The 27,679-nt window shown below is 52.0% G+C and overlaps 1 protein-coding gene across 4 annotated transcripts in view; it reads right to left on the bottom strand.

Annotated features, from left to right (window-relative positions):
* lrrc4ba (leucine rich repeat containing 4Ba) overlaps positions 1-27,679 on the bottom strand; it is a 225,889-nt gene that overhangs the window by 97,046 nt on the left and 101,164 nt on the right. For 2 of the 4 annotated variants that reach the window (XM_038783486.1, XM_038783483.1), the window contains exon 1: positions 12,034-12,282. The exons of 1 other annotated variant lie outside the window; for it this stretch is intronic. The gene's annotated coding sequence lies outside the window, so the exon portion shown is untranslated. Of the gene's footprint in view, positions 1-12,033; positions 12,283-13,325; positions 13,501-27,679 lie in introns of those variants that run through there. One more of the 4 variants, XM_038783484.1, reaches the window with a different exon arrangement.

The raw sequence follows: 27,679 nt of genomic DNA, 5'->3' as shown, positions 1-27,679 counted from the left end.
ATGCTACCGTGTGGCCCCTCAATTCATCAGTGATGAATTTCACCAGCTGTGACAATATGCAACATTCCAACACAACCAACATTTTAAATTAAACAACCTGCAACATTTTCAAACTAAAGACAACGCCTTGGAGTATCGGTAAAAAAACATTCCAGGATCTGGATCTGTAGGTTTGCCCCCAGAAAAATCACTTCTTCCTTGGGCCGAACCCTATCTGTGTACCATGTTTAATTGAAATCCATCTATTAATTTTTGAGATGTATTATATTCCCGTATATATTCCCGTACCAGCCTCCCCGAACAGGCGCTGGAATGTGGCGACTAAGGGCTTTTCACAGTAACTTCATTGAAGCCTACTCGTGACAATAAGCGATTTTCATTTCATTTCATTTCATATTATTTAAATAAAAATCGGCAAACAGAAAATAGACAAACAGACTAACAAACAGCAGTGAAAACATTACCTCCACCAACCTTCAATCGCAGAAATAATGATGTGAGGGGACTAAATCTCACCCAGTATACTTTTTATACAATGGATACAATCCCCTCAATGCTACTTCTAAAATAAAAATAACAGACAATCTTTAAAAACAGTCGAATCTATGTCTGCCTTTGATCCCTGAAGAACAATGAGCTATCTGGCAGGTTCGAAGGAACTTCCACCTCGTTATCTCTGAAACGGCACTAATGACACATCGTGGGCAACACAGACCAAATTCAAAGGGAGCTTTACAAAGGTCATCTGCATTTCATAACCCAGGCTGGCCAACTGGAGTTGAATTGTTTGCTGGGACAAAGGGCCTTCCTTTCAATTCTTCCTGGTTGAGACCTTTAACCATCTTGCGGGCCCAGATGGGGATACACATCCCTTTGTCAATGACACGGCACACCAGCTTGTGTAACCAGTTGTATTGCCTTCCTGCACAGCAAAACCTCAGTCTGCCATTTGAACACCCCCAGGCAGCAACGTGGAAAAGAAGCTCTGTCTGGATTGAATACCTGGCCCCCATCTACACTGTTTCTGCACCATTGCCTCCAAAACTGATTCATCTCTGTGTGCCTAGTTCATCGGGTGAAGTTAACCCCATCAGAAAAGTGAATTATACAGCATCGCTTTTCAGCCTGCTGAATCTACGAAGGAATACCTCACTGGACTTTCGTGCTCTGGGCCCCATGTGAAACACCATCTACTTTCTCTGTGGTCTCTGCACCGTAAATCTTTCATTTCTCTGTCCCGCTTTTTGCGTGAGTGCAAAGGGGGCTATGCTGCCACCCCTCCCCCACCCCCTCGTGTTCGCAGTGCGTGCAAATAAACTAACCCTCTGAGTTCATCCTATCACCGGTTTGCTGCAGGGTTATCACTAGAAATTGGATCATTGAAATAGGAAACAAATCAAAAACACCTTTCTGTTTATGGATATGGGCTGAGAGGAAAAACCAGGGCTGTTTCAATTCACCCCCCTCCTGTCCTTAACAGGACAATATTCATACTGTAGAGCGAGAATGAAAGATGAGTCATAGCCACAGAAACCCAGGTAAACCAGGTGCTAATGACCACAGTGGCCACATCTTTCATTCTCACTCCACAGTATAAATATTTCCCACTTTCTATGTCTGTTAGCTTGGACAAAGAGTCATCGGACTCGAAACATTAGCCCTTTTCTCTCCCTACAGATGCTGCCAGACCTGCTGAGATTTTCCAGCATTTTCTCTTTCAGATTCCAGCATCCGCAGTAATTTGCTTTTATCCAGTGGAAATAGATTGGAAAAAGAAAAAAATATTGCAGTGATTTTGGGAAGGGGGAAAGAGTTGGATCAATTGGGTTGCTCATCCAATGGGCTGGCGCAAACTCAATGGGCCGAATGGTCTCCTTCTAGGTTGTGTTGTTGAATGGGCGGAATCTTCAGCTCTGACGCCTAAGCTCAGTGGCGGGCGTGGGAGTGGGAATGATTCCCGCTGGGGTGGGTGGGACAGCTGACCACACGCGATCTCGTCTCATTCAATATCAGTCCGCGAGGAGCTCGCCGATTCTCGGGGCCAGGCGGGAGGTCGCCGTCCCCGCCGTTACCTCATGGGGGCGAAGGTGCGGGCACCCGGGAAGCCTGTCCGTGGCTTCCAACCTTTGCTCGGCCATTGCCCAACCTTCCCCCTCCCTTGGTCGCCCCCCCCCTCACACCATGCACTGCCACCACCCGGCCTCAAGCACGGCCTGGCGTTTGCACTCTCCAAAGTGGACAGTGCAGCGGCAACTCACCGCAGAAGTGAAGCTCGCCACTTCGGCACAATCATAAAATTGAACTTTTGAACTTCCGACTTGACTGGGGAACTTTGTTGCTGTGAGATGGGCCTTTTAATGGTAATACCTGGCATGCCAATCCAGGAAAATTGGCCCCCTGACATTGCTGGGAAGCCCGACCCACTGTTAACCCGCCCTTAAAAGTCGCGGGAACAACATTCCTACATCCGTCCCGCTGCCGAGTAGCTGAACTTTGCCCCCCCTTGCAAAATAGATTCCACCCCCCCGCCCCCCCTCCGTGACTGATGGAATCGGTAGAATCTGCCCTCTGATTGTAAGATGACCAGTCAGCAAGCGAGGACTAGTGGACAGGCCGGGTGGCACGGTGGTTAGCACTGCCGCCTCACAGTGCCAGGGACCTGGGTTCGATTCCGGCCTCGGGTGACTTTCCGTGCAGAGTCTGCACTTCCTCCCCGTGTCTGCGGGGGTTTTCCTCCCCACAGTCCAAAGTTGTGCAGATTGGGTGGATTGGCCAGGCTAAATTGCCCCTTAGTGTCCAAAGGTTGGGTGGGGTTAGGGGGGAATAAGGCGGGGGAATGGGCCTGGGTAGGATGCTCTTTCCGAGGGTCGGTGCAGGCCTGATGGGCCGAGTGGCCTCCTTCTGCACTGTAGGGATTCAATGATTCTATTTCAATGGAGGAAGAGATGCGATCGCTCCGGAAAGTCATCGCTGGCAGACATCCGAGCTGCTTTAGTTGGGCGGCAGGCTATTCTGAGGGAGTACATTGGGTTCCTGTCCTGTAATCTGACAACTTGCTTGCTGCCGCCCCCGTTCTGCCGATCCACAGGCCGACCAACACTAAAGTCCCCAAGGAGGAGTGAGTGAGAAGCTCTGAGGTTGACAATCCGGGTTGAGCAACACCTGCTGTCCCTGAGTGCTATCCATCTTATCGAGATAAGCTCTTGAATAACAGCCCACTGATGGCGTGATTCATTCCTGATTCATTCTTCCTACACTGAGACTTCATTCTTAATCCTGCGTTATCAGCTACTGTCTGATCTGAATATGGTTGGCGGCCCATCATGCTACAGTGCCCTCTAGTAACGGTGCAGATAATACTCTGAGATTTGACCCCCCCCCCCCCCCTCTCCCGAGGCTGCTCACTCAGGGGTACACATCTCCGGCACCAAGGGGCCTTAGTTCGGGTGTGAACCGAGAGACTCGGGGCTGGAGGATTCTCTCGCTGCTGGAGCTGAGCTCCATGAACACACACACACACACACACACAAACCTACTCACACACACACAAACTTACACACACTTACTCACACACACACACACACAAACTTACTCACACACACAAACTTACACACTTACTCACACACACACACAAACTTACACACACACTTACTTACTCACACATACACACAGTTACTCACATATACACACACACACTTACCCACACACTCACACACGCTCTCAGGCACTCACGTGCACACACACACTCTCTCTCTTACATACACACATTCTCTAAGGCCACACCCTCACACACGCTCTCACTTACACTCTCCTGCACACTCTCGTGCGCACACACATGCACATGCATACTCTCAGACACACCCACACATGTTCTCACTTACTCACACTCAAACACCAAATAACACATCCTCACTCACTTCCAATTCACACACACATTCACACACACCCTTGTTGAAAAGCACACACATAAACCCATTCACACACACTCCAATTCATACACACTCACACACAGACTCCCATTCTCACACACACTCACACACACTCCCATTCACACACATTCATACACACTCGCACACACTCAAATTCACACACACTCATACACACTCGCACACAGACTCCCATTCACACACACTCACACACTCCCATTCACACACACTCATGCACACTCACACACACACCCATTCACACACACTCACACACACACCCTGTGGTAGTATGGCTGGAGAGATCATATTACCGGAGAACCAGGCTGCCATTGGTACAGCAGCCTCGCTGCCCATTGGCCCAGGCATATCATGTGCCTCTCTGCCAATTGGTTGTGGCTGGTCATGTGACTCCCCGCCGATTGGCTGAGGTTGGTAGCTCCGCCCACAAGGCGGGGTATAAGAGCTCGTGTTGGCTGGCAGTCGGCTTTTCTCTGTATGACCACAGCTGGGCTCACATCTAGCGTATTAAAGCCTGTTGTTTGGAACTTCACTACGACTCGAGTCCAATTGATGGTGCATTACACCCATTCACATACATACCCATTTGCGCACACTCACCCATTCGCACACACTCGCACACACTCATTCACACACACACTCCCACACTCCCATTCACACACAGTTACACACATACACACTCACCCATTCACACACACACACTCAGCCACATACACACACACCCGATCACATAGTTACGCATACACACACACCTAATCACACACACACATACATTCAGCCACACACTAACATACACGCATTCTCAGTCATACACACACATTCATGCTTTCTTCACATGCATACACATACTCACAAATACGCAAAAGCTTACATGCACGCACTCACATGAACATTCACTCGCACACTCACAGAAAAGTCACGTGCATTTTCACATATGTATCACCCTCGTGCAAACTCACATTCACACACAAATATACTCTCACACGTGCCCACTCTGACATGCAAACGTGCTTAGGCATACACACAAAGCACCATTTAGCAAGGGTCGCTAATGTTTTGCTGGATGGCCCACTGTCTTCACTGTGCTCGCACGGAACCCCTCAGACTGACTGTAACATCCAGAGCTAATGGGACAGAATGAGTAAGGAGCCTGTGGCCTGCGCGGGGGCCTTTCACAATGGATGTCGCATTGATCAGCAGAGCAGCGACACTGTGGATCCGAGGCCATTTAATCCAATCTCACTGTGGGCAAAGCAATATAAATCTTCACCCCTGGAAGGTTTGCGTTCCATCGAGAGACAAACCTGCACAGCCCTGAATGCCAATCTCTCCGTCAAATGATCATTTCTACCGGCTGGTTAACAGAGCGGGAGCCGGCACAGGTGGGAAAGGTGCACGGGGTGGGGGTTGGGTGGGGGGGGGGGGGGGGGGGGTGGTGAGGCTACGCTGATCAGTCCCCTGCCAGCTGCTCTCGTACCAGAGAGGCTGACGGTTTGGGCCTCGCTCTGATCCATGTTCCCTCTGTGTGTGGCCGAGCACCCGGCGTCTGTGAATTGACCCGGTGTGGACCGAACGCAAAACCACAGTGCCCAAAATTTATGGTTGGGGGGGGGGGGGGGGGGGGGGGAAGGAGTGGGAACCATGGGTCAGAATCTTACGTCAATCGGGCAGGTGGGCGCCCTACCAAAAAGCGTTTGAAATCGCGGGAGAGAACGTTGGGCGCGTGTCCCATTGTCATCGGTTATATTTTGGTTGGCGGGCGCGCGAGACTCGGAAGGGCGCCTGCCGACCCCCCCATGCGGGCAATTTAGCCGATCAGGAGGCCAAAACCAACCACAATTTAACACGGCCCCTCTGCTCTTATTGGCGGATGGGAAGATTGGCCGTACGTCCTTCACATTTCAGCTTGCGCCCCTCGATCCAGATCGGGGTGAACTGGGCGAGCAGAAATACCGTGAACAAGTGCGCCTGCGCACGGAGGTCGGAGTACGATCGCATAGCCCCGTGCCGGAGCGGTGACGTCGATATCGACCTGCGGTTCGCCGAGACAGCGCTGCAGGCACTGTCCCCCCCCCTCCCGCACTCTGAGGGGGCACGTTGGAAATTCCAGCCTGCACCCTCCCCTTCTCCCAGCGCCCACCCTCTTCCCGGTCTCCCACCGGCAGCGTTGGGTGTTTCACCGAACGTGTTTCGCGTCGGATGGCTGTCGATTGGCTAGCCGGTGCGACATTGCACCACTGCGGCATCCAACTGCGGCCGGGGCACCCATTTCTCACCCTTTGCGGAACCCACGCGGAGCGCACGCCCATTGGGGCTAAACCATTCAGGCCGAGGATTTTTGTAAACGGGGTAAGGGCAGGTCGTCGGTCGCGAGGCACAGAAGGGTGACTTTGCGGCCCTCACACCTGTGCTAGCTCTTTGATAGAGATATTCCCCTCACTCTTTCCCCAGAGGCCTATCATTTTGCCTCTTCAGTTATTTCTCCAATTCTCTTTTGAAAGCTACGATCCAAGCTGCTTCCTTTTAAGGCAGTTCATTCTGGACCCGAACAACCCACTGTCTAAAATAAAAATTCTCCTCATCTCCCTGCTGATTATTTTGTCAAATTTCTTAAAGCCCTGTCCGGGATCACACCCAAACCTACCAAACATTCGCACCATCCCTCCCATTCCCCCCATCCCTAATTCTACTCTTCTCGTGTTGCGAGCAAGGTTCCGGGTGATGTCGGTGGATAGGTTCCCACCCTACGCGAGGCATTTCCACCCTGAAAGGATTAGTTTTTGGCCTGGGCCTTCCGAAGACCTCGGAGAGGTCAAGGAGCAAATCGAGCCTTTTGCGGAGAGCGGGTTCCATTCTCGCTTTGGCTCTTTTAGGGACCTCGGCCCATGGATGCCGCCCCCCTGAATTTTGGGGGCGCGTTTGGGTGCCACCGTTGGGATGGCCCACCCTGAATACTAAAATAACCCTGCCCCTGGGCCATCAGTCAGCTAAGAGACTCGGGAAGTCCATCTGGGCCCATGTTTGATGGTGAGGCAGAAACTGGGTCATTCCTAAAAGGTTTTTAAAAAATGCAGGTCGGATGGCCCGAAAGGAATGGAGGCCCCGGTGAATCCTTTGTGGGGACACGCTGGGGATGGGCAGCACGGTAGCTCACGCGGCTAGCACTGTGGCTTCACAGCGCCAGGGTCCCAGTTCGATTCCCCGCTGGGTCACTGTCTGTGTGGAGTCTGCACGTTCTCCCCCGTGTCTGCATGGGTTTCCTCCGGGTGCTCCGGTTTCCTCCCACAGTCCAAAGACGTGCAGGTTAGGTGGATTGGCCGTGCTAAATTGCCTTTAGTCTCCAAAAAGGTTAGGAGTTATTGGGTTATGGGGAGAGAGTGCAAGTGAGGGCTTCAGTGGGTCGGTGCAGATTCGATGGGCCGAATGGCCTCCTTCTGCACTGTATGTTCTATGCCAGGGGTGGGCAAACTACGGCCCGCGGGCCGCATGCGGCCCGCCAAAGGTATTTCTGCGGCCCACCAAGTCATTAAAAAAAAAAAAAAATTTTTTTTAAATTTTTTTTTAAGGTTAATGGGGGGGGGGGGGAGCTGTTGGGTTACTTACTGGTATAGGGTGGATACGTTGACTTGAGTAGGGTGATCATTGCTCGGCACAACGTCGAGGGCCGAAGGGCCTGTTCTGTGCTGTACCGTTCTATGTTCTATATGAGGCGCCCAGAATCATAACCGGGTGAAGTAATTATTTTACTTAATATACTATGCGGCCCTTTGTGAATTGTGAATTTCTGAATGTGGCCCTTGCACGGAAAAGTTTGCCCACCCCTGTTCTATGCTCTCTCTCTTGAGCTCTGTTTCACTTCCGTTTTAACCAATGTTCCTGTGCCAGCTCTGCTGGGTCCATTCCCAACAGTATCCACCTTCTCCAGTTGCCTGCCCACTGAATTCCCGGACATCCTCCGGGATGGTGGGGCGGCCTGATCTCCCGATATGCCCGCTCTCCGGGCAGAAGTCTTCCACTGCCGCTGGCAATTGCCCCCTTGCAGAGAAGCTCCAAAATCTGGTCAACTGGAGTTGGGGGTGGGGGGGGGGGGGGGGGGGGGGGGGGGGGGGGGGTTGTCCCAAATGACCAGCAGTTCCGATCTAGGCTTGGATTTTCAAAGAACGTATTTACACGATGAGGGCATTTCTGGCCGGGCCAACATTTATTACCCATTCCTAATTGCCCCTTGAGAAGGTGGTGGTGAGCCGCCTTCTTGAGGTGCTGCAGTCCCCGCGGTGTAGGTACACACACAGTGCTGTTAGGGAGGGAGTTCCAGGATTTCGAGCCCAGCGACAGTGAAGGAACGGCCGATACATTTCCAAGTCAGGGTGGTGAGCGGTTTGGAGGGGAACATCCAAGTGGTGGCGTTCCCAGGGGGGCATCTGCTTCCCTTGTCCCTTCTAAATGGCAGTGGTCATGGGTTTGGAAGGTGCTGTCTAAGGAACCTTTCAAGGTTGAGACTCATCCCTCCCTGTCCTGAAACCTCTAACTCACACGGGACTGTTCCAGAGACACGGCTGACCTTCCCATGCCAGAGGATGGGAAGAGAAGATGATCTTGCATGTGAGACGCACCGCCCCGACAACCTGGTATCCACACACTAGGAACTTCTGGCAACAGTTATTGAATAGAAACCAGGAGATTCCGCATCCCCCCCCCCCCCCCCCACCCCTCTCCACCACCGTTTGTCAGCTATGACTCAGCACGCCTGCCTCTGGCTCCTACGATACCCAGTTCAAATCGCACTTAAGGGCTTGAGGACTAAAGTCTGCACCGAAACTCCAGTTAAGTAGTGGCGGCGAGCTGTACGGTCGAGGATCCCGGTCGGAATTCTCCGGCCATTGGGAGTCTCTGTTCCCGCCGGCAGTGTGGGGGAGGCTTCAATGGGAAATCCCATTGACGAGCGGCGGGGTAGACAATCCCACCGCCAGCGAACGACGCGCCGCCGGGAAACACGCGCCTGGCGGTCCGGAGTGAGCGATTGGGTGGGTGTAAAAGATCCCATGGAAACTCGTTAGAAAAACATGGAACCCTGGTCCCTGCCGGCCAACACTCATCCCTCAATTAACATCACTGAAAGCAGATGTCACGGTCACATTTGGGAGCTTGCTGTCTGCTAATTGGCTGTTTCACTCCGTAAAGTACGTGACTGGCTATCAGGCATGGTGAGATGGAAAAGGCTCGCTTAACGCCGGGAACTGAGGCGAATTGTAGAACCCCAGCCGAGATCAGGGGCGCGAATCAGCTGTCTCCCCGCGTACAACTTGGTGTCGGAACGAGGCCGTTGAATTTCATGAAAACTCGCGAGACGTCGCGATCTGGACGTTGCCCTCGCTGGGCGTGGTCTGGATCTGCAGATTTAAATGAGCCATAGGGCTCATTTAAATATTCCTCCGCTGGATTTACCCGCCGTCCGGGACTCAATGGCCACGCCTCCGAGACCTCACCATGGCACCGTTTGGTACTGATTTCCATAAACGTGGATCAATCGGAATTGCACCTGGGGCGGTTGGGGGGGGGGGGTCTCCCCGGCCATTCGGGACCCCCCTCAGGTGGTTGGAGATGAGGTAGGGTGGCACCCTGGAAGTACTACCTGGGGACCCTGGCCAGTACCATGCACTGCAAGGCAGGCAGTGCCAAGGTACCCAGGTGCTACCCTGACTTGTCCCCGACCACCCAGGGGTGTCTAATGGCTGGAGTGGAGGGGGGGGGCCCTTACCAGGTGTGGGGGTAGGGGGTGTTCCCGGGGGCCTTCCTGAGATTGCGGGGGGGTGTGGGGAGATGAGATCAGAAACGGGGAGGGGGCTGAAATGGGGGTAGAAAGATGGGAGCAGCCAGGTGAAAGGGCTCGCCAGCAGGAAATGGCTCAAGTGCAGTCTCGGTGCGGAGAAACTCCCCCAGGACAAACCCCCCCCCCCGCCCCGGCAAAGTGCTGGTGAATAGCTGGGTGCCAAGAAACAACCCTCTACACCCGCCCACAACTGGACAGCGATTTATTTTCCACTGAATCGCGCCCCAGATAACAAAGCACAGACTGAGAATCAAACCGGGAATTCTCAAACCCATAATTAGACATCATGGTGCTTGGTGACGTCTTTCAACAGGGTCTGCTCACTGACAGAGATGCCTCAATTCTTCACTCTGGTCACAACTTGACCCGGTTGCTTTCCCCGACGGCTCAGACCAAACATTAACTTTAGCGAAAATCTCAGAATGGTATCTGGTCTCGTGAATTGCCAATCCCTGTGGGGCCTATTCTTGGAGGTGTTGTCACATTTACCTCCCAGCTCCGCCTCAACCATTGATCCACCCACCTGATGCACCTCCTCCCAACGGCCAACTGGAAGGCGAACTGGCTCAACCTGATTCAGTCCTGACCGTTACATGGCCTTCCCCCTTCCCCCACCCAGACTTCTCCCACCCTGACCCCCAATACTCAGAACCAAGAAACAGAAGTACTCAAAGAAACTCTTGCTCCAAGGTTACTACTGGGGGGGGGGGGGGGGCACCCCCGGGATTAATCCCTGGCGGCTCAAGGGGGCATTGGTAGAGGGTTAGCAGCGTGTGCCACGCTGGCCAATTCCAACTAAGTGGGACTTCAAACTTTATTCACACATATTACATCCTGGCATTCCGTCTCAGCTGTTTCTCATTTCTCTGTGCCCCCTGCATTACCGCTTAACTTTAACTCTTTTGTCTGCTATATATGCGCCCTCTCCGTCTACTTCTTCTACACACTCTGCCTGCTCTCTCCTTCAGCTCCACCATCCTCACTCTCACCTCTCTGTCCTCTGCCTTTCTCTTTGTCTAACCCAGTCAGCACTAAATACTCTTCCGTCCGCTCTTTCCTCCTGTCGTCTTGTCTCCTGTCCCTTGATTTCTCTCCCCTGGATGATTCTCTTCGTCTTTTGGCCCAGATCATTGCTCTCTTCCCACTTGCATCCTGGTTTTAACACACTCCAGCTTCTGCTTTCTCCATCGTCTCGTCTCAAGTCCTCTCTCTTTGAGCCCCTTGCTCCGCGTTGGAGAGGACACACAGAGCCTGGTCTCATTTCGGCCTGGTCAGGGAATGGTGCCAGAAGAGGCCATTTGGCCCATTGTGTCTGTGCCATAGGATCATAGAATTTACAGTGCAAAAGGAGGCCATTCGGCCCATCGAGTCTGTCATAGAATCATACAATTTACAGTGCAGAAGGGGGCCATTCGGCCCATCGAGTCTATCGTAGAATCATAGAATTTACAGTCCAGAAGGGGGCCATTCAGCCCATAGAGTCTATCATAGAATCATACAATTTACAGTGCAGAAGGGGGCCATTCGGCCCATCGAGTCTGTCATAGAATCATACAATTTACAGTGCAGAAGGGGGCCATTCGGCCCATCGAGTCTGTGTCATAGAATCATAGAATTTACAGTGTAGAAGGGGGCCATTCGGCCCATCGAGTCTGTGTCAGAATTTACAGTGCAGAAGGAGGCCATTCGGTCCATCGGGTCTGCACCGGCCCTTGGAAAGAGCACCCGACTTAAGCCCACCCTATCCCCGTAACCCCAGCTCACCTTTTGTAAGGGGAAATTTAGCACGGCCAATCCAACTAACCTGCACATCTTTGGAGTCCGTCGGCTCCGTCCAATTCGCACCCCCCTCCTGCCCTTCAGAAAGTTCCTATTGAATTATTCCTCCACCAGCCAGCCTCTCGTCCTCGATTGTCTCTCTCTCTCTCTCGCCTGTGGAATTCTTTTCACCGACCTCTCCGTTCTTCCCCTTTCCCAGCTTGACTCACTAAAGGGGCTGGTTTAGCACACTGGGCTAAATCGCTGGCTTTGAAAGCAGACCAAGGCAGGCCAGCAGCACGGGTTCAATTCCCGTACCAGCCTCCCCGAACGGGCGCCGGAATGTGGCGACTAGGGGCTTCTCACAGTAAATTCACTTGAAGCCTGCTGGTGACAATAAGCGATTTTCATTCACTTCCCGCCAGGCGCCACTCACTCGGGGCGCTAACAACAAAAAAAGGAGAGGGGGGGAAAGCCCCGGTCGCCGTGGTTACCACTCACCCTCGCCGAGCCGCTCCAGGTCCCCTGTGAAAAGCCTCTCATTTAACTCGTCTTCTTCCATCGCCTCAGAACAACAACAGCAAAAAAAAAACCCTCCTCCGCCCCAGTCACAGAGTGGACGGCGGCGCAGGCTCGGCGCGGTGCGATTTTCACAGTAACTTCATCGCAGCGTCAACGCGAGCCTACTTGTGACACTTAATAAAGATGATGTTGACAGTCACTTGGCTCCTAAGCAGCACCCCCACGTCCCCCCCCCCCCACCTCCCCCTCTCCACCACCCCAGGAGGAGACAATTCAAGAGAAGATTTTTCAGAGGCAATCAATTTCGTCAGGTCTTCCCGGATCTTTTGGCCCCAATTCCCATTCACCCTCCCCTGTTGTGCTTTAGGGAGAAGAGGAGGAGGGGAGGAGGGGTGCGGGGAGAAGGTGGGGGGGTAGGGGGAGACGAGATGGCTTCACTCGCTTCCTCTAGTTGGGAGTTCTGAACAATTGCAGCATTTTCCCCTCCCTCCAATGGCTCAGACCGTCTCTCTCTCTCTTTCTTTTTTCCCTCCCCCCCCCCCCCCCCTTCCCCTGGATGATTCAGACCTCGCAGCGAGACCCTATTCAATGTGGCCCCAGCTCTCTCTTGGCCTTTTGTTAATGGAATAATCTCTTCTTTGTCAAGTTATTAAGATTTCCAGTCACACGGCAGTGCGGGCATTTTTCAGCTGCAAATCCCTTCCTCTCTCTCTCCCTCTCTCTCTCTCTCCCTTTTCCTTTCTCCTTGTGTATATTTTGTCTCTCTCTGCCTCCCCCCCCCCCCCCCCACCCCCCTCAACACACTCCTCTCTCTCTCTCCCCCCTCTAGCTCTCTCCCTCTCTCTCTCTAAATCAATGCGCACAGCCTGCTGCAGCCAGCAACACAATCCATTTTCCAGCCACCCCTCTCCTTCCTTTAACCTTCAGCCGGTCCTTTGCCTCCGAATGACAGGTAAAGCCGGTTGGAGAACCTGCTTTGTTCTGAGCGCGGATCCTTCAGCCTTCCGAAGCGCCTCTTCACGGCGCTCACCGCCCCCCCCCCCCCCCCCTCAAGGAGCGAGAGAAAAGGGAAAAGGATTTTCCCTCATCGTCCCTGCTCTGCCACAGATCTCCAGCGTCTCGCTCCCGAAGAAAATAATTATGTCCACTCCTCCGAATGGGGCTGTGACAGAAGGCAGGATGTCCCCTCTCCTTCGACGGCTGCTCTCTCTTTCTCTCTCTCTCTCTCTCAGTCTCTCCTTTCTCACTTCAAAGGCATAAAATCCAATTACCTAATTACAGACCATCATCTTGGCAACGATTGTCCAATTGGATGAGCAGGGTCCTGGAGATGTTCAGGAGCTCGGGCTGAAGAGGCACAGGTCCACATCGCCACCTTCCTGCTCCCTCCCTACTGGCTTAACGGGGAGGAAAATAAAGGGGTGTACCCCCACTCTCCTGTAAACTGGCAACCCTCACGTCTCGCCCCCCCTCCCCCTACCCCCCTCCTACCCCCCCCTTCACTCCATCCATCGCTCCGTACAGGGAATCGTCAAACGACCAGCTTGAGCTTACTGTTTTTAGCCACTCCCAACACCACATGGGGCCTGTGTTTCTGAGGGTTTGACCCCCCCCCTTCACCCTGCAAATTCTGAACAGATTGTCGCGCCCCTCACGGAAAGAAGATCTGGCGAGTCGGCGTTGCCCCCCATTCTTGGGGGAGTCCGCCTGAAGCTCTCAAAGCTCTTGGCCCACTGTGATTATACCCCCACCAGCGGTTGGCAGAGTTTGCGGAGGGGAAAATGGGGGGGGAAAAGTAGGGTGGGGAGAAAGATTGGGGAGAAAGAAGTAGGGTTGGGGGGGGGGGGGCGCGGGGTGGGGAGAAAGATTGTCAGGGCTGTGGCACCCGCTCCCGCGTTGGCATGGCGTGGTGGGAGCACTGGCCCCTTGCGCTATCGGCACCGATATGGGCGCCCTGGACTAGGGGAAGACTCTGAGGGAGGGTTGGGTGCAGAATGATCAAACGCATGCGGATTTGCATTTACAGCCCTTGATGTCACGACGACACTGCGTAGGAGCATTCAGAGAATCCACAGACTCCCCACAGGGTAGAAGGAGGCCATTCGGCCCATCAGGCCTGCACTGACCCTCTGAAAGAGCACCTTTCGCTAAGGGGGAAATTTTATCACGGCCTATCCACCTAACCCGCGCACCCTTGGACTATGGGAGGAAACCGGAGGAAACCCACGCAGACACGGGGGGGGGGGGGGGGAGAGCGTGCAGGCTCCGCACAGACAGTGGCCCAAGCCGAGAATCGAACTCGGGTCCCCGGCGCTGTGAGGCAACAGTGCTAACCACCGTGCCACCTCAAACAAAATGGGTGACGGGCCAATAAGGAGATAATAGGTCGGCTGTTGCTGAGGAGAAGTGGCTGTCCTTCATTAGACTTGCCCCTCGCCCGGAGGCTCCCTCGTGGTGGCGGGCATGAAAAGCTGCTGCAAACAGGGCAGCCACGCAGCGCAGCGTCCTCTACAGGGCATCTGGGAACCTGCGCCCGCTGAGCAAAAAAAAAACTGTGCATCACCCCAGCCAATCAAGATGGAATAATTACTGAAGAGCAGCGCAGTGTCCGGGAACTGTTAATTCCAATTCCGAACAACACCAGGGGACAGAAAGAGAAATTAAACGCGCGAAAGGTTGCTTTAAACAACGTTTCAAATCTCCAGCAGCAATTCAAATCTGAAGGAATGAGACACTAAGGTTTTTTCGTTTTCAGTTCCAGGGAGGTTGCCTGGCAATAATCTCGCTCCCGAAGTCCCAGGTTCGATTCCCGGCTGGGTCACTGTCTGTGTGGAGTCTGCACGTCCTCCCCGTGTGTGCGTGGGTTTCCTCCGGGTGCTCCGGTTTCCTCCCACAGTCCAAAGATGTGCGGGTTAGGTGGATTGGCCATGCTAAATTGCCCGTAGTGTAAGGTTAATGGGGGGATTGTTGGGTTACGGGTATACGGGTTACGTTAAGTAGGGTGATCATTGCTCGGCACAACATCGAGGGCCGAAGGGCCTGTTCTGTGCTGTACTGTTCTATAATCAAGACTTAAGAGGGCACTTTGGACTGAAATGACTTGATGTCACCTTTGGTGGTGCGTTTATTCTGTATCTACACTGTCAGTACAGAAACCTCATCGTGTTTTACATGGAGTGAGGGAAGGCAGGGTGCAAGAGGGGGGGTAAGCTCGACAGTGAAGCAACTCATATATGGAGGAGTTATAGCTCGGACAGCAACTTCCACTATTAACTGCACATCTTTAACCACTGGAAGATTCTGTCGATTTTCACAGAAATAATAGCGAGCACGGTTTGTCTTATTGTTACCCTCACAGCAAGGTCAATTGGACAGGCGGGCAAATGTTCAGTCAACGGGGCACATCTTAAGGAGTATCTTAAAGGAGGAGAGGGAGGTGGAGAGTAGTTGAGTCGAAGGAGAATGTCCCGGAGCTGAGAGCCCTGGTAGCTGAAGGCACGGACATCAATGGTGGGGGTTGCACGAGGGGCTGGATTTGGAGGAGCGGGGGGGGGGATGGTGGAGGGTGGTGGGACCGGAGAGAGAGGGGCGTGGTAATATAGAGGGAATGTAAAAATTAACGCTGAGTGGTTTAAAACTGAAGTTTGGCGCGGACTCTGGAATCTGAAACCAAAAGAGACGCTATCGGACAACCTCAGCAGGCCTGACAGCATCTGTGGAGAGAGAAGGGAGCTGACGGTTCGAGACTGGGTGACTGTCAAACGGAGGTGTTGCCTGACCTGGGGCCTATGTAGGCCAGCGAGCACAGGGATTGAACAGGACTTGGCCCGGGTTGGATACGGACGTGTCTACCGCCAACACAGAGCGTGGAAGCCATGGGCATTGCCACGAGTCAGAAGGGAAGAAAGGCCAGTTGGTTTGGTCCCAATCATTCAGCATAATTGGTATGGTGTGAGGTCAGTGGCGAGGGTGATAAAATCAGCGGTGTTGCTCTCCGCGCAAAGAAGCCCGAAAAGCGTTAACCGTGGCTCAGGGCCGGTGCCTCTGAGTCAGGAGGATGCTGGTTCAAGCCCCACACCGGAGGTTTGAGTGGGTAGTCCGGCCTGACACCTCTGTGCGTTACTGAGGGAGTGCAACATTAGCAGCCGCCTGTTGGGCCAGATGCCAAGACATGCGGCACGGTGGCGCAGTGGTTAGCACGGCTGCCTCGCGGCACCAGGGAGCCGGGTTCGATTCCGCCCTTGGGGGGGGTCACTGTCTGTGTGGAGTTTGCATTTTCTCCCCGTGTCTATGTGGGCCTCCTCCGGGTGCTCTGGTTTCCTCCCACAGCCCAAAGATCTGCAGGTTGGGTGGCGCGCCTCCACTTCCTCAGGAAACTAAGGAAATTCAGCCTGGTATGGCAACTGCTCGGCCCAAGACCGTGAGAAGCTACAGAGAGTCATGAACACAGCCCAGTCCATCACGTGAACCCACCTCCCATCCATTGACTCTATTTACACCTCCCGCTGCCTGGGGAAAGCGGGCAGCATAATCAAAGACCCCTCCCACCCGGCTAACTCACTCTTCCAACTTCTTCCATTGGGCAGGAGATACAGAAGTCTGAGAACACGCACGAACAGACTCAAAAACAGCTTCTTCCCCGCTTATGTCCAGACTCCTCTTATGGACTGACCTGATTAATACTACATTCCTGTATGCTTTACATTGTATTTACATTGTGTGTTTCATGTTTGCCCTATTAGCATGGTAGCATTGTGGATAGCACAATCGCTTCACAGCTCCAGGGTCCCAGGTTCGATTCCGGCTTGGGTCACTGCCTGTGCGGAGTCTGCACATCCTCCCCGTGTGTGCGTGGGTTTCCTCCGGGTACTCCGATTTCCTCCCACAGTCCAAAGATGTGCAGGTTGGGTGGATTGGCCATGATAAATTGCCCTTAGTGTCCAAAATTGCCGGGACGCTAAATGGCTTCAAGGCAGAGATAGATAAATTCTTGATGTCGCGAGGAATTAAGGGCTACGGGGAGAATGCTGGTAGGTGGAGTTGAAATGCCCATCAGCCATGATTGAATGGCGGAGTGGACTCGATGGGCCGAATGGCCTTACTTCCACTCCTATGTCTTATGGTCTTATGGTCTAGTGTTGGGTGGGGTTACTGGGTTATGGGGATAGGGTGGAGGTGTTAACCTTGGGTAGGGTGCTCTTTCCAGGAGCCGGTGCAGACTCGATGGGCTGAATGGCCTCCTTCTGCACTGTAAATTCTATGATTATCTATTTTTGTTTCATGAACGGAATGATCTGTTTGAGCTGCTCGCAGAACAACACTGTGCCTCGGTACACGTGACAGTAAACCAATCCAATCCAAAGTTGCCACTTAGCGTGCAAAATGTGCAGGTTAGGGAGGCTTAAGGGGTTACAGGGACAGGGTGGGGGGAATTAATCTAGGTGGAGTGTTGTTTCAGTGGGTCAGTACAGATGGGCCAAAGGGCCTCCATCTGTTCTGTAGTTCCATGTTCTAAAATATTTTAAACACCCACGTCGGACCACTCAGATGTTAGCAGTGGAGTGGACACTCTTTCGGAGAGCATGGCCTTTCGTCCTGGCCAAGGTTTATCCCGGGTGCGATGCTCTCCACAGTCGCATAGCTGGGCGCACACATGAAGAATTTCTCTCCCTGAACCACCCCTCCTTTCACTTTCCGCAGCTTCTAAATGTCCCTCATAAACCTTCCCCTTTGATCTTGCATTCAACGCATTGTCATGTGAGGGTTCCTTTAAGAAAAGTGTGTTTTATTAAATGGCTATGTGGGTGGAGCTGGGCTGTGATTCTGTCTTTTACTTCCGTTTTGAGCTGGAAGCTGCTTTGTGGCTCTGGTTTTTTTTTTTGGTTTCGTTCTCAGTTTGGAGCTGCATTCAAACAAAGAAGGTGCATTTTTGGTCTCTCTCTCTGCATGCTAAAGAATGTCTCCAGACCACTTGATAACCTCAAAGTAATACCTGTTGTCTGTAAGGAATTCAAACCTACTGTTTTTGACAAAAAAGGGTGTTTGGCTTCTGGATGTTGTTAGGAACGTTATTAAGGGTTACCTATAGAGTATTGTATCTTGGGGGGGTGCTATTTGTGTTGGTAGTTGATAAGATATTTACTGTGTGTTTCTAAAATGTTAACTGGATTCATAGAATAAACATTGTTTTGTTTAAAAATACTTAAGATCTCTGATGCATAACACCTGGAAAGTGGGCCCTTGTGCTCCCCATAACCAAAATCTATTAAAAGTTGGAGGTCAGATGAACTCCATGATATACTTTGGTGTTCTCTAAACCCTGGCCCATAATAGCATGCAGTGATAATCCTACTGCTGCCCACTGTACTTTCCCATATCTCCCTCAGGAAAATGCCTTGTGACATTAAACATGCCCCCCCCCCCCCCTCGCCTACTTGCAAGTGGAACCATCGACCAACCTGCCAGTCAGCCCAGAGGAGCAAAGAAACAAAGATTTTCGAGAGGCGCGCACTAAATATTTGCTGCATCCGTAGAGATTGAGTGCTTTACTTAGTTCAGGAACGAGAGCTCACATCACCCGTGCCTTGTGAAGAATATTTTTCATTCCTGGCAGTGAGTTTGACAGTGGGTGATTGTTATATTTTTATGAGGTAACCTTACCCTCAAGGCTGGTTTGTTAATTCACCGTGACTTAACAATGAGCCAGAAGGCCCGCGGGTAGGTTTTGCACAGTCCATGCTGCAGGTGAGGCTTCGCTCACAGTACAAAGAAGTCGCCGGTGCGATCTGGGGAACGGAAGCCTGTGACCTCGCGGTGTGGATACCACAGGACTACAGCAGCAGAGCAATGTAATCCATCAGGGAAGTGCGCGAGGCAACGGCGTTGTGGGCTGCTGACAGCTGACTGTTGCCATGGACTGTCGGTGTTTTGATGTGCGTGTCATGGCTGCCTCCTTAATAGGAAGGGAAGCCGGACAGAATCACTCTCTCCTGCAGCTGAGTGGCAGGCTGAATATGAACAGTAATAGTGATTTGACAGGAGCATGTCAAATGGCCAGTCAATGACCTGAGCAAGAGAGATAGAAAAATATTTCCTCTACTGTCCCGTCAAACACTCCCAGGGTGCACCGCGAGGTTAGAGACGGAGTAAAGCTCCCTCTACACTGTCCCCATCAAACACTCCCAGGGTGCACCGCGAGGTTAGAGACGGAGTAAAGCTCCCTCTACACTGTCCCCATCAAACACTCCCAGGATAGGGTCAGCACGGGATTAGATACAGAGTAAAGCTCCCTCTACACTGTCCCCATCAAACACTCCCAGGGCAGGTACAGCAAGGGGTTAGATACAGAGTAAAGCTCCCTCTACACTGTCCCCATCAAACACTCCCAGGGCAGGTACAGCAAGGGGTTAGATACAGAGTAAAGCTCCCTCTACACTGTCCCCATCAAACACTCCCAGGACAGGTACAGCACAGGGTCAGGTACAGAGTAAAGCTCCTTCTAGACTGTACCCATCAAACACTCCCAGGGCAGGTACAGCACAGGGTTAGATACAGAGTAAAGCTCCCTCTACACCGTTCCCATCAAACACTCCCAGGACAGGTACTGCATGGGGTTAGATGCAGAGTAAAGCTCCCTCTACACTGTCCACATCAAACACTCCCAGGACAGGCACAGCACGGGGTTAGATGCAGAGTAAAGCTCCCTCTACACTGTCCCCATCAAACACTCCCAGGACAGGTACTGCACGGGGTTAGATGCAGAGTAAAGCTCCCTCTACACTGTCCCCATCAAACACTCCCAGGACAGGCACAGCACGGGGTTAGATGCAGAGTAAAGCTCCCTCTACACTGTCCCCATCAAACACTCCCAGGACAGATACAGACGGGATTAGATACAGAGGGAATTTACAGCTACATTATTCCATCCCATTAAATGATCCCAGATAGATACTGCAGAGTGTTGCTGTACATTGCCCCTCTACATCTGTCCAACTGTAAATTAAGAATCCCTCTGGTCCACAGATATAATGGGATGGTGCAAACGTGTTTGCAAAGATTTCCTCTGTATCTTAAGCACACACAAAAAACATATTGACTATTTCTCTGGGAGGATATGACAAGAACTCGACATTGATATTTTATTACAGGGAGCGGGATTTCCCCGTTCCCCAGCCGCGATTTTCTTGGCGGTGCACCGTCCCCTGGTGCCGGGATTCTCTCTTCCCGTCGCTCGTCCATGGGATTTCCCGTCGAGGTCACCCCATGCTGCTGGAAACCCGCGGGGGTGGGGGGATGGGGACGGGGTGCGCTGCCAGCGGCCATGAATAATCACAGTATCTCGAGAATGCCTTGGTCTAAAGTAGTTCCGCCCACTTTCCAGGTGTTATGCACCAGAGATCTTAAGTATTTTTAAACAAAACAATAGAGCAGTACAGCACAGAACAGGCCCTTCGGCCCTCGATGTTGTGCCGAGCAATGATCACCCTACTCAAACCCACGTATCCACCCTATACCCGTAACCCAACAACCCCCCCTTAACCTTACTTTTTAGGACACTACGGGCAATTTAGTATGGCCAATCCACCTAACCCGCACATCTTTGGACTGTGGGAGGAAACCGGAGCACCCGGAGGAAACCCACGTACACACGGGGAGGACGTGCAGACTCCACACAGACAGTGACCCAGCCGGGAATCGAACCTGGGACCCTGGAGCTGTGAAGCATTTATGCTAACCACCATGCTACCGTGCTGCCAATGTTTATTCTATGAATCCAGTTAACATTTTAGAAACACACAGTAAATATCTTATCAACTACCAACACAAATAGCACCCCCCACCCCCAAATATACAATACTCTATAGATAATCCTTAATAACTTTCCTAACAACATCCAGAAGCCAAACACCCTTCTTTGTCAAAAGCAGTAGGTTTGAATTCCTTACAGACAACAGGTATTACTTTGAGGTTATCAAGTGGTCTGGAGACATTCTTTAGCATGCAGAGAGAGAGACCAAAAATACACCTTCTTTGTTTGAATGCAGCTCCCCAACTGAGAACGAAACCAAAAAAAAACAGAGCCACAAAGCAGATTCCAGTTCAAAATGAAAGTAAAAGACAGAATCACACAGATTTGACTGGGTGATTATTATAACAGTGCCGACAATTCAATAAGTACTTCAGTGGTTGTAAAGCACTTTTTGGATGTCCTGAAGGTTTTGCAAGGCGCTTTATAAATGCAAGCCTTCCTTCCTTGTCAAACCAGAGTGGAACTGGCCCGGTCCATTTTACATGGCCTTTCCCAGCGGATGGGGAGCAGCGTCTCGTTCCACGTGCACGGTCGTCCACATAATCCTGGTCCAAATTGCTCCATCCCTACTGCGGCGATACAGCGCTATCTTAGGACGGGTCTCTGAGTTCTGCAGAAGAGTGATCTAGATCCAAAACTCTATTTCTCTCTCCACAGTCGCTGCCCAACCTGCTGAGCGGATCCAGCATTTTCTGTTTTTATTGTAGAATGAAATGAACTGCCGCGTGTGGCTCGCTGGAATCCGGTTGGACGCAATCTCCCTTCCTGTTCGGAATGGTGTGGATTCATACCATAAACACAAATATTGAAGGTGACATTCCAGTGATGAACTGCGGGAGCCCCATTCTGTTGGCGCTGCCGTCTTTCTGACACGATTATTAAACTGAGCCAACTGCCCGGTTGGCGGGCGTAAGATATCCCACGCCACTATTCTGAAGAAGGGCAGGGGAGTTCTTCCCCGTGTCCTGGTCAATATTTATCTTTCAATCCACAACACAAAGGAACAAATGATCTGAGTCTGTATCGCGTTTCTCATTGTGGGAATTTCAGAACATTCATTTTTACGGGACTTGCGCTGCATTGGTAAGGCCAAGTATTTGTCGCCCAGCGCTAATTTCCCCTCGAGAAGGTGGTGGTGAGCCGTCTTCTTGAACGGCCGCAGTCCCAGAGGCTTGGAGGGCCGAAGGGCCTGTTCTTGTGCTGTACTTTTCTCTGTTCTTTGTTCTTTTTCAAACGTTGTCACTGTTGTAATATGGGACGGCAGCTAATTTCCACAAGGAATAAGACAGGAGTGCGATGGAATACTCTCCGCTTGCTGTTGGGCAGGAAGTTCCAGAATGTTGACAGTCAAGGAATGGCCAATATATTTCCAAATCGGGGTGGTGAGTGACTTGGAGTGGATCTTCAAGGTGGTGGTGCTCCCAGGTATCTGCTGCCCTTGTCCTTCTCAATGGCGGTGTTCATGGGTTTGGAAGGTGCTGCTTAAGGAACCTTGATGAGTTCCTGCAGTGCATCTTGTAGATGGTACACACGGCTGCCACTGTGCGTCGGTAGTGGAGGGAGGGAATGTTTGTGGATGGGGTGCCCATTAAGCGGGACTGCTTTGTCCTGGCTGGTGTCGAGCGTCTTAAGTGTTGGAGCTGCGCTCCTCCAGGCAAGTGGAGAGTATTCCATTGCACTCCTGTCTTATCCCTTGTGGAAATTAGCTGCCATCCCACATTACAATAGTGGTGACGTTTGAAAAAAGTACCTGATTGGCTGTAAATTTCTTTGGGATATCCTGTGGTAGTTCAAGGCCTGAGATAAATGTCAATCTTCGTCTCAACTGACGGAGATAACTGTGGACGCACTAAATGTGCTGGAGTGCCCAGAAATCCTCCCATGGTCGGCACATTTGCATTGTGTTCCTGAAAACATGAACCATCAGTGCACGGTGAAGGAACAAAGGGGAGGCCCTTCATCGGGTAGACTAATGCTGTGAAGGCCGTTTGTTTTGACTGAGCAACAATTAAGGAGGCCTATTGGTCTACCGCACTGGCCTGACCACTCCTGATTGCCTTTCGCAGTAAATCGTCCAGCTGTCAATACAGGCACCAGCGAGAGGCAAAAGCCTCTGTCGAACATTCCCTTATTGTGAGCTATCACTGAAAGCAAACAAATGGCTCGCACTTGCCCGTTCTCTGGCTACTCCCCGGTCCCTCCCCCCACCACCCCTGACCAAACCAGCCAGGGAAAGGTTGGACAGGCTGGGCCTGTATACTGTGGAGTTCAGAAGACTGAAAGGCAATCCTATTGAAGTATCTAAGGTCCTGAGGCGACTTAGATCATAGATCCGAGAACTGACAGTGCAGAAGGAGGCCATTTGGCCCATCAAGCCTGCACCGGCCCTTGGAAAGATCACCCCACCTATGCCCACAGCTCCACCCTATCCCCGTAACCCAGTAACCCCACCCAACGTTTTTCTTTTTGTTGGACACTAAGGGCAGTTTACTGCGGCCAAGCCACCTAACCTGCACATCTTTGGACTGTGGGAGGAAACCGGAGCACCCGGAGGAAACTCATGCAGACACGGGGAGAACGTGCAGACTCCACACAGACAGTGACCCAAGCCGGGAATCGAACCTGGGACCCCGGAGCTGTGAAGCAACTGTGCTAACCACTGTGCTAACGTGCTGCCCACTTGACAAGGTGGGGGAGGCAGTGGCATGGTGGTATTGCCACTGGACTAGTAATCCAGAGACCCAGTATAATGATCTGGGGACCCGGGTTCAAATCCCACCGCGGCAGGTGATGGAATTTAAACTCAATAAACTATCTGGAATTAAAAGTCTAAGGATGACCAGGTTGGAACCAACAATTCTACGGAGACGTTCTTGTAGGATTAGAATAGCGGTTTTAATATACTTACAACAGAGCCAGCCTGTTAGCCGTTGAACTTTTGGTGAACTGGCTGGCTGACCCTGTGGCACTGATCTTTATACAGCAGCTCCCGGGGAGGAGTCCTGGGCGGAGCCAAGGGAGAAGCCCCGCACAACTCTCAAGCATTCCCAGAGCTACTCCCCCTGGAGGTCAGGTAGTGCAACTGCACTTACAATATAGACACATATATATACAGGTTATAATCCGGTGTGAATCATATTCACCACAGACCATGAAACCATTGTCGATTGTTGGAAAAACCCATCTGGTTCACTAATGTCCTTCAGGGAAGGAAATCTTCCGTTCTTACCCGGTCTGGCCTACATGTGACTCCAGACCCACAGAGTTGACTCTTAACTGCCCCCTCAAGGGCAATTAGGGATGGGCAATAAATGCTGGCCCAGCCAGTGACACCCACGTCCGATGAACAAATAAAAAAAAGGATGTGAACCTGCATCCCTGGAGAATGGCAGGGTCATTGGATACTTTTCAGGCAAGAGGGCAGATAGATTCTTGACTAACAAGGGGGGTCAAAGGTTATCAGGGGTAGGTGGGAAAATGGAGTTGAGGCCATAATCAGACCAGCCTTAATTGTACCAAGTGGCAGAGCAGGCTCGAGGGGCTGAACGGTCCACTCCTGCTTTTAATTTGTCTGTCTGTATGTACAGCAAGTTTAAAAGTAAGGACTTAAAAGCAGCAAATGATGGAAACACTCGACAGATCTGGCAGCAGATGTGGGGGGGAGAAACAGAGTTAACGTTTCCAGCCCGACATGACTCTTCGTTGGAGAGGAGAACTCTTCGGAGGATCCGAAACTTCCTCTGTTCTGAGGAAAGAGACTTTTTCACCTCGGAGGTTAACTCCATTTCTCTCCAACTCAATCCATACGTTTGCGGATGACACGACTGTGTTGAGTTGTATCTCAAACAACGACGAATCAGACTACAGAAGGGAGATAGATCGCTTGGTTGCATGGTATACCGAAAACAACCTCTCTTTAAATGTCAGAAAGACCAAGGAACTGATCATCGACTTCAGGAAGCGTAGCACGGCACACACGTCCGTCTGCATCAATGGCCCCGAAGTGGAGATGGTCGATAGCTTTAAGTTCCTGGGGGTGTCACCATCACCAACAATCTGTCCTGGTCCATTCACATTGATGCAACATTCAAGAAAGCCCAACAACGTTTCTACTTCCTACGGAAGCTAAAAAGATTTGGCATGTCTGCATCGACTCTCACAAACTTCTACAGATGTGCCATAGAGAGCATCCTATCCGGCTGCATCACAGCCTGGTACGGCAACTGCTCGGTCCAAGATCGCAAGAAACTGCAGAGTGGGGTGATCTCAGCCCAACGCATCATAAATTTTCCTCCCTCACACTGATTCTGCCTACATCTCCCGCTGCCTCAGGAAGGCAGACAGCATTATCAGAGACCCCTCCCACCCAGGCATCGCCTTCTTCAAGACCCTTCCATCAGGCAGAAGGTACATAAGCCTGAAGACCCGTAACATCCAGACATAGGAACAGCTTCTTCCCCCCAGCTACCAGACTCCTCAACGACTTCCCCTCGGACTGATCTGTTCCCTGTAAGAACACTATCCACGATGCCCTATGCTGCTCTTGCTCATGTATTTGCTTTGTTTGGCCCCTTGTTCTCCACTGTAACAAATCACTATTTGTCGATGTGCCATTTGTCAATGTTCTCTGTTGATTATTCTTGTGTCTACTATGTACGTACTGTGTACGTTCCCTTGGCTGCAGAAAAATACTTCTCACTGTACTTCGGTACATGTGACCATAAATCAAATCAAATCTTGGCGGAGCCAGCCAGGCGTGCTGAGCTTCTCCGGAACATTCCGTGTCTATTTCAGAATGCCGGTTGACAGCATTCCGCTGACATAACATAGAACATAGAACAGTACAGCACAGAACAGGCCCTTCGGCCCTCAATGTTGTGCCGAGCCATGATCACCCTACTCAAACCCACGTATCCACCCTATACCCGTAACCCAACAACCCCCCCCTTAACCTTACTTTTATTAGGACACTACGGGCAATTTAGCATGGCCAATCCACCTAACCCGCACATCTTTGGACTGTGGGAGGAAACCGGAGCACCCGGAGGAAACCCACGCACACACGGGGAGGACGTGCAGACTCCACACAGACAGTGACCCAGCCGGGAATCGAACCTGGGACCCTGGAGCTGTGAAGCATTTATGCTAACCACCATGCTACCCTGCTACCCAATACCCAATAACTGGGGTGTTAGGGGTAGGAAGGTGAGCCAGGTAGAACCTTGATGTTTCATATTGCTTCAAAGCTGCTATACAAATGCAAGTTGTTGTTATTCGGCGAACCGTGTGAAAGGAACAGGATCCCACGCGTTGGAGACAGAAGGGTTAAGCGATATGGGAGGGAGAGGATCAGATAAATTGTATCCGTTCCCAAAACGTCTCATGTACACACGAGGGCTTGTGTCTGCTTTCTCTGTTGTCTCACTTAGCCAAGGTCGATAGCATGCCGCAATGTACTCCAGCACAAGCTGGTGGCATCGTTCGACTGCAACCCGGAGCGCAGGATTGATTTCCACCTTTCCCCGATCGATTGGCAGCTCCCTTCCGATTTTCTCCTTGTCCTGAAGTGCATCTGTAGCTTGGCTGGGCTCCTCAAGCAAAGCCAGCCTCCTGCATTCCGGTGCCCTTGCCCACGAGGAACGGCAGGCTATTTCGATGCGAATGGCTCACGGGGTGGAGTCGGAACATTCAGGTTGCACTCCAGACACTGGAGCCCAGGGTGTAGGCTGGCATCCCAGTGCCCGTACTGGCGGGAGTGCTGCCCTGCCAAGCTGATGGGACGCTGAGCCATTTAGGGAAGGATGTAAATGCATTGGAAGCAGTGGAACAAGTGGATAGCACTGTGGCTTCACAGCTCCAGGGTCCCAGGTTCGATTCCCGGCTTGGGTCACTGTCTGTGCGGAGTCTGCCCGTTCTCCCCCGTGTGTGCGTGGGTTTCCTCCGGGTGCTCCGGTTTCCTCCCACAGTCCAAAGACGTGCAGGTTAGGTGGATTGGCCGTGATAAATTGCCCTTCGTGACCAAAAAAGGCGAGGAGGGTTATTGGGTTACGGGGATAGGGTGGAAGTGAGGGCTTAAGTGGGTCGGTGCAGACTCGATGGGCCGAATGGCCACCTTCTGCACTGGAAGTTCTATGTTTATACAGTTGAGAGGAGATTTGATGAATACCTGGAATGGGCGGGTTGCCTTATGAGGAAAGGTTGGACTGGTTGGGCTTGTGTCGACTGAAGTTTAGACAAGTCAGAGGCGGCTTGATTGATACATGTAAGATCCAGAGGGGCGTTGACAGGGTGGGTACGGAGAAGCTGTTTCCTCTTGCCTTGTTTGCTACATTTCAACCGCGGTTATTGGCTGTGAGGCGGCGGAGGGGAGGGGGGCTGGGGGTGATGGGGGTGAGAGGGATACGGGGGTCAGTGACGTGACAGCCTAACCCTGTTGTTGCACCAGCTCTTTCTCCAGGTTCCCCCCTCTGACTGATTCCTGGGATGTAGGGGCCTGTTTTTTTGAGGACCGCGAGATGGGTTGGGCCTCCACCCATTGGGGTTTAGAAGACTGCGAGGTGATCTGATTGGAGCACACAGCATCGTCAGGAGGCTTTTGACAGGGCGGATGGTGAGAGGGATGTTTGCCCGAGAACTTTGGTCCAAAGTTTCGACCGAAGGGATTTTCCATTGGAGACCGGGGATGAGCAGGAATGGCGTCTCTCAGAGGGTCGTTTCTCTGCACCATTCCCATCCCCCGAGAGCAGCCGTCAAATACAATTCGAGGCTGAGTTGGATGGATTTTTGATCGATGTGGGGGGGGGGTTAAAGGTCATG

This window comes from Scyliorhinus canicula, chromosome 23, assembly GCF_902713615.1.
Source record: "Scyliorhinus canicula chromosome 23, sScyCan1.1, whole genome shotgun sequence".
In the NCBI taxonomy this organism is placed as follows: domain Eukaryota; kingdom Metazoa; phylum Chordata; class Chondrichthyes; order Carcharhiniformes; family Scyliorhinidae; genus Scyliorhinus; species Scyliorhinus canicula.
The sequence above is the reverse complement of the archived record's forward strand: the minus strand, read 5'-3'. Positions and strand labels throughout refer to the sequence as shown.